Consider the following 7,594-nt stretch of genomic DNA (forward strand, 5'->3'; position numbering starts at 1 on the left):
CTGCCCCTTTATGCAGCACAAAGCCAAGGTGTCCATTGCACTTCAACACTCTGTGCCATTGCTGATCAGCCTAGTCTGTGGCTTGCTGACTAGCTGCTGATGTCACTGAGCAGAAGACCACAGTACTATGCAATAGCCCAGGGATGTGTTAACCAGAAAGGCACCTATACACAAGGGATAGTCCCTGGAGTCACATCCAAAGTCATGCAGCCCAAAGATGCCAGGTACACCACAAGTCACACAACCCAGTCCCATGTTATCTCATGCCTCAGTTGACAAGAAATGTCAACAGTCCAGTTCTCTCCTGAAACAGAAGTATGAAAGCTCAAGAAATTAGCATGCATAAAAAAGAGTAGATCCCAGTTGTCTTTTTGCCTACAAGACATGTGGACAAGGACTTTAGTGAGAGAAAGGACAGAAGGAGAGGGGATTCCTTTTAACTCTAATAGTCACCACAGAAAGTAAAAACCTAAATAAAGACACCAGAGAGATGTCCAAAAGTCTTTTGGGAGGTACCCTTTCACCTTTATAACAGATTTTCTTCTCAGCCTAGCAGGTGTGGTCTCCTTCAGGCATAGACAGCTGCCTTGCACTGTAAAGTGGACATGCTGCCCAGTTTAGTACATGCCTGGGCACCTGGACAGAGTGTTAAGCTGTGTGGATGCCACTTTACCTGTGGCCACTCATTAAATATAGCTGAGGTTTTCCATGGTATCGAGGCAGAACCATATTTTCTTTGCAGGATGCACCAGTGTGCCAAGAACCCTGGATGCAAACACTTGAAATGTGCCTTGAAATGCCAGCTTTCATTTCATCCGTCAAAACATTACGTATAAACAGCTTCATGTTTGTTCAAGATGTATAGCTGCAGTAAGCAGAACTTGCTCAGTTTGCCAGAAACAGCTCAAAGAAATGAGAGCAAATGTGACAAAATATGTTTGGCATGAAGAGCAAAGTCAAAGACTAGAGACCCTAGCAGACCTACCCCTTTTTCTCAAAGTGATTGTAGAACACTTTGCCTTGTCTTATAAATTCATTCAAGTATCAGAAATGTTCTTCCTTTCCAGGAATAATGCTGTTGAGTATGTTTTTGCCTTTCTTTTGGTTTCTGAGAATTATTGATTCAGATATGAGGGCTAGACTAGAAAGACTGCCATTTGTATAGGCAGCTTCTAAAAAATAGTCTGTTGAAAATATATTAGCTGTCCTTTTACTTGCACCTTGAGTGCTTAATCATAGAGGAAGCTCAGGTTTTATTGGCCAGCTTCATGAAGGAAATATATTGGTATGACAAGAGGCAGATGGGGATAGTAGGAAAGAGGCAGATTTTATAGCATAAGAGAGACAGCCACAGTGAGCCTCAGATACTTCCACTGGCAGGTTCTTTTCCAGCTTGACCAGCTCAGGTTGTTAGAAGTCCTTCTAACTTCTGCAGCTGAACTCCCCTTCGTTTCTAACCTGCACTTCTACTCTCCTCCTCTCTTGATTTCATGCGATAGTGATACCTGGTGAGGGCACTTCTGGCCTACAGGCTGTTTAAATTCTGCTGTATCTGCTGGGGTGAGCCAAGGTACATGGGCCAGGCAGGAATCACACCACTCTTCTACCTGGTCTACATTTTGAACAATCTTGGAATAGTGTACAGAGGTCAAGGCAAAGAAAACAGCTTGTGCTCACCTACAGTTGTCTGCATGTTGTGTGGCTTCAAGCCTGCAGCAGCAGCAAAGGCACTTAAATAAACCTTTCTAGTTTTAGGTCCCTTCTTAAGGATGCTGATGTAAGTACCACTGCATGGGAGGTGACCTTTTCAGCACTGGGAGATTCCTCAGGAGACTGACTGCAGTGGTTCTTGCCGACAGGTCCATTTTTCATTCACATATGCACTAGCATTGTATCACATAACATGCAGATCTCATACATCACTGGCTTAAATAATTTTTATCTTTTTGACCATTCCGCATTAGTACAGAGTGTATACCCTCTGAAGTCCCCATAAGGCTGGAAGAAAATTTTAGCCAGATGGCAAACTCCATGGGTAGCAGACAAGCAGCTACAGTGCAAAGGAGGTTTCTGGAAGGCTGCCAGCAAAATAACACTGAGGCTTCTTCCTGTGCATGTGCTTAGATTTGCTTCCCACAAGGCAGTACAAGCAGTGGTGGAGTGGGCTGGATTAAGAATGAGCAACAGTGAGTCACTAATCATTGTCAATTCACTGATAATCACCAGAGCACCACTCCACAATGACAACCTGGCACAGCCATTGATGTCTTGCTGTTGATGAGGGGATCCTTCACAGGACCGCAGGCAGCTTTACTGCAGAAAACAGGTAGTTGCTAGTAAGATTTAAAAAAAAAATATAAATAAAAGACCGACACTTTTCCTAGCCAAATACAATTAAATTATAATGAGTTCACTTTGTGTGCCATCTCATTCCTAAAGGAAGGAACAGTCTGTAATGTGACACATGCTGTATCCTACTTAACAGCTCAAGATTTCTGGTTAGACAGTCTTCCCTTCTGATTTTCTTTTTTTTTTTTTGGTTGTTTACTTTGGGTTTACAGTAAGTGCATGATGAACATACCCTAATTATGTACTTTTTAACTGCCCCACAAAAAGATAACCACTCTTTTCAAAGCAGTTTCCTAGGATCCTAGCCCTTATCTACTCTGAATTTAGCATAAACTCTAGTCTCTCTGATGTCATCTACTAAACAGTGTCAGGCTGGGTCACTGCTTTAGTGAGAAACTTCCAAGAAAAATCTAAGAGCTGCAGTGACTCATTCTCTTCCCTCTGACTCAGTACTAAATTGCTCTCCCAAGATGCTCTCCTGGAGGTGTTATCTTTCAGATGAGATATAAAACTCAGGTTCTGGCCACATACAGCAATTTTTTAAGCAGGGGGAGGAGATGTATGATGCTTTTTGCTATATACCCCCTGATCCCAAATGGACACCTACTCAGTGGCTGGGGCAGATAAGACACTGTCACTCCCACCTCAGATGTTTGTTCCAACCCTCATTGGAAGGTTAGAGGATAGAGGGATAACACAATTGCTCCTTAATCTACTTCATCCAGAACCAGTTTTAAAAAAATAGATATTAGCTACCCCAGCTGAATTTGGCTGAGTCAGATGGGGAGAGCACTCACAGTTACTCCCACCAAGGGAGCTGAGGGCAGGATGAGTCCCCAGTGCTCCTGAGCACTGATAACGGTGCAGAACCATGATGTGAGAAAGATGTGGAGAGGAATGTCGCTCTGGACTCTCCTGGCTGCATCTCAGAGGAGAGTTTCTACATATTTTTATTTGTTTGTGATAGTATGTCACACCGTGCGTGTCATTTCTTTCCACAGACACTGTGAATGAGGAGTTGCCTGATCAGCTAGATCATAATAACTAAATGAATCTCATTTTTGCCTTCTCAGCCCATCTGCCTTTCTTCCTTACCATTCCTAATTTGCTTTTCACCTTTTCATCTACTAAACGCTCATAAAGTGTTCTGCTACAAGCCTAAGGCTCCTGGCCCAAACCTAATGAGCTGGATCACAGAACCTAATGAAATGGAGTTCAGTGAAGCTTCCATTTCATGTTCCTGGATATTTTCCTTAAAAAAAACAATCAACCTTTCCTCCTCCACTATCCCAGAGAAACTCAGTAAACCTCCAGCCCTCAGACTTATGGAAAAAGAACCAACTCATGGTCATTTTAGAAGTCAATTGATACCTTTAATTTTAATTGGCTGCTAAGAGGCCCAAAAAGACCACCCTGAAAATGGAATGAGCTACCCAAGCCATGACAATAGGTGGTGATGATAACATTGACTTTTCAACCTTTGTTAGCTAATCATTGCATCACTGCATGTGGGAAGAAAAAAAATGAACAGGTATGCACAATCTCTAGCACCTTTCAGAACTTGTTCTGCTTGGGCAAACGTTACCATTCCCTTACCCCTTTAAAATCTTACCCAGAGCAGCAACGCAAGGAGAAAGCCTGGTTCATAGGGGCTACAGCACTCTAGAGAAGAGAACAATACTCATGAGTCCCCTTCCTGATCAGTACCTCAGGGATCCATCTCTGCCCCACTGAGAAGAATCCAGAACATCTATTTGCCTTGCTGTGTGTGACTCCTCAAGCAGACAGAAAACAGACAGTGAGCTGTTTGGCAGGGTAACCTTGCCATTTGCACCTCTCCCAGTTCAAACTTAGCACCTATGGATGCTGCATTCCTGCAGTGAGTAATGAGGACTGTGTACTGTACATGATGATTCATTTCTTAAGTCTGTCTGCAGCTTTGAAATCTTCCGTTATCTATGTGATATGCGTTCAACAGATTAGCTAAATGATCTAAACATTATGTAATTAATCAGCAGAGTGTAGGATACCCCATCTGACATGTAGTTGGAAGCATTTAGGTGCTTGTACTTTATGGTCTTTTACAGGCAACCCAAAGCAAATATTCACTAGGAGAATAAAATAGCTTGCCTAATTGAAACAGCTCTAATAAAACTCTGCATGTATCATATGGCATCAGTCTGATGTCAAACACAAGGCTCATATGATCTAATGGTATGCCACAGAACACTATAGGTATAAAATAATTAACTGTATCCAATACAAAGTAATAGGAATATGTTCAGATAAATGCAACTATACTGTGTGGGTAGGCAGAGCCCTTTTCCAGCTCTGCATTAAAGCAAGCTACTAGCAGCTTCACTAGTCTCCAAGGAGCCTGGGGAAAAAGTGTTTCTCTCATCTGTCTCCAGTTTTTCCAAGTACAATTTTATGAATAATGGCCTTTTAAGTTTGGTGGAAAAGATTGGTTCAGAAATCAAATATGGTGTTTTCATTTATGTTTGGGAAATCTATTTTCTTTAAAAAAAACAACTTTAAATTAATTGTTAAACAAAAAACCTTTTAAGACTAGAAAAGTGGTATATATAATTCTTTATATATTGAAACAAATATTTTGAGCCTTTCTTTCTCCTCTGAGACTACTCTGTGATCTTGACCCAGCATTTAATTCCCACCAAAATTACTGTAGTGGTTTTGTGTCACAGACACACAAAATAACTCCTCTCCTGCATTGTGTGGCCTACCACTACCTCAAAAATAAGAGGATGTAATCCTTAATGTTCATAATTATATGAAGTTCAGACATCTTGAAGAGAGGGAACCATGAAGGATTTAGTCTTCACAAAGAGCAAATGGCAGTCAGGAATTAATGGTTCCCATAACCCCCGAGACATGTCCCACCTCCTGAGATTAGTTGTTTAAATGACAGGAAGGCCTGTAAATAGAATTAAGTTTCTGAAAGGAAGCAAATTCCTTCATAATATTTCACCCCCTTTGCTACTAAGGGAGGCAGATGCCTTCCTGCACTATCTTGTACCAAATATCACTTACCACAGTCTTTCAAATAAATGGCAAATAAAAATTGCAGCTGGACAGATGAACAAGGAAAGACAACTTATCCCTGAGAACACCTGGTCTGGAAGCATACCTCTTTTTCTTCTCAGGCCAAAGCTAGATCATGTCAGAGACACCAGAAGCAACCAGCAGAGGTGTCAAAAGGCCACAGGCTCAGAGCATCATTTCCCTGTGCCAGGGGGCTGGAGACCAGGCTGCCTGTGGCAGCCAAAAAGAGGTGTTAGAGCATGTGGTGTGGCAATAATAGCTGAAAAGAGTGAGATGGTGGGACCATTAAGCCAAGTCTTCTAGATTTTTCCATCCCTGCCTTGCTCCTTTTTGTGCTGCAGACCTTGGTCTGACTACCCTTCCCATTCACAACAATTTTCAATTTTGCCTCAAACTCAGAAGCCACGACCCAGCTCTGGTCCAAGCCTGGGATGCACAGGATGAGCAATGGGTGCACATTGAGCGAAGCCTTTCAGAAGATGCATGTTCTTCACTCCTTACAGATTCAACACCAAGAAAAGGACTTAGCTGACCAAATGCGAATATCCATACCATAAACATCCCTATCTGAGCTTGTAGTCTAGGTGGCCTTTAGAGTCAAAAGGGTGAAACAGGCACTTAAAGGGTGTAATGAATCTCATGTGAAAGGAAATGGCTAAAACAGGGCAGTTCTTTCCATTGACTACAAAGAGAGTAGCATGACTTGCTCAAAGGAGATATCTACAGTGTAGATGTTTAGGGGTGAGATGTCTCATATCTCCACCTAATAAACAAAAAATAGCAGAGTTGCATTTATTTCAGTTGTGAAAATCATCCACACTTACATTCCCTTTCTGTGTGACAACATGAGCATTTCTAAATGTTTTTCTTAACAATACCACCCAAAGATTTCTACAAACAATTTGCAGTCAGGAGAATTGCACTGCAACTGCTGGCCTAAACAAGAAACTGCTGCCAAGCAATCAAAATCTTCTCCAGCATCTCAGCACCCATATAAAACCCCAATAAAAGTTGATATTACTGTATGGAAGTAGTGTCTTATGTGAAGACAGAAAAGTGAATGCTAACAAGAAATAAACAAAAAACAGAAAAATGAACTGCTTGTCTCCAGAAAGTTATTTTGTAAGTTTGCAGTATTATGGTTTTTTTTAACTATTCCTTAATGTGATATGTTATTTGAAACATTAATCAAACTGCTTGGTATGTTTCTATTATAATTTGTATCATCAGTCCTGCAAGGGCACAACTTGCCACATTAGAATAATTCTTTTTGTTCAGTTTCATAATAATATTTTAGCTGTTGTTAAACAAGTACATTTTGTAAGGAAAAAAGTGGCTGGTAGACTGCAGAAGGCAATAAAATGGCAGGATTGTGCTGACGTTATTCATAATGAGTATTCTGGTCTGTCTTTGCTTTGTTTGTATTGGTAGGAGCTAGGAAAGACAATCTCTCATTAAGAACAGGCACATTTTTATGATACTTCACCAAATTGAAATGCCTTTCTTATTATGGTAATGCCTGAGGACAAACCAAGATTGGGTCTCCATAAGTATAGCACTTAACTAAAAACAGCGCTCAGATTTTACAGGCCAAGTAGTACAAAGGAGAGGAAAAGTGTGCAGTGTGTAAGCAGGCATAGCAGCAATAGCAAACATCAGGTGTTTTTTCCTTCTTTTTTTTAATTGTGGTAATGATAAAAAAAGAAAATATGTTCAAGAACTGAAGGAAAGCAACCAAGGAGATACGGTAGGTCAAAAACAGAAAAGTGAGGTAAGGACCGCAAAGGGAAGTTTGGATCATACCATCTTTCAGCACAGGGCACAGCAGTACTAGATCTTAGCAAGTCTTCAGATTCCTCCTTCCATTGCTCCTAGAGCATGTTGTTGGTATCTACAGTCTTCTGCCTTCGCATTTCCAGAGACTTTCGTGGGAGGGGGACATTGGGAAGGCACTCCCTGTGACCCTAATGTCCCTGATGTTGAAGTGAGAGATGGACTTGAACTGGGTGACACTTTAACCCTTCCACATCTAATGGAGTGGTTGCTGCTTTAATTGCTTCTGAGCAACTCCAGCAGGTTAAACATACGTATTTAACCAGGTGCCTGTTGACAGGTTTGAGTACTTTAGCAAGCATAAATTAGCATAGCCTTACTGACATTAACAAGATGGGACTGATTTACA

Source organism: Falco peregrinus, chromosome 6 (genome assembly GCF_023634155.1).
Source record: "Falco peregrinus isolate bFalPer1 chromosome 6, bFalPer1.pri, whole genome shotgun sequence".
Lineage (NCBI taxonomy): Eukaryota > Metazoa > Chordata > Aves > Falconiformes > Falconidae > Falco > Falco peregrinus.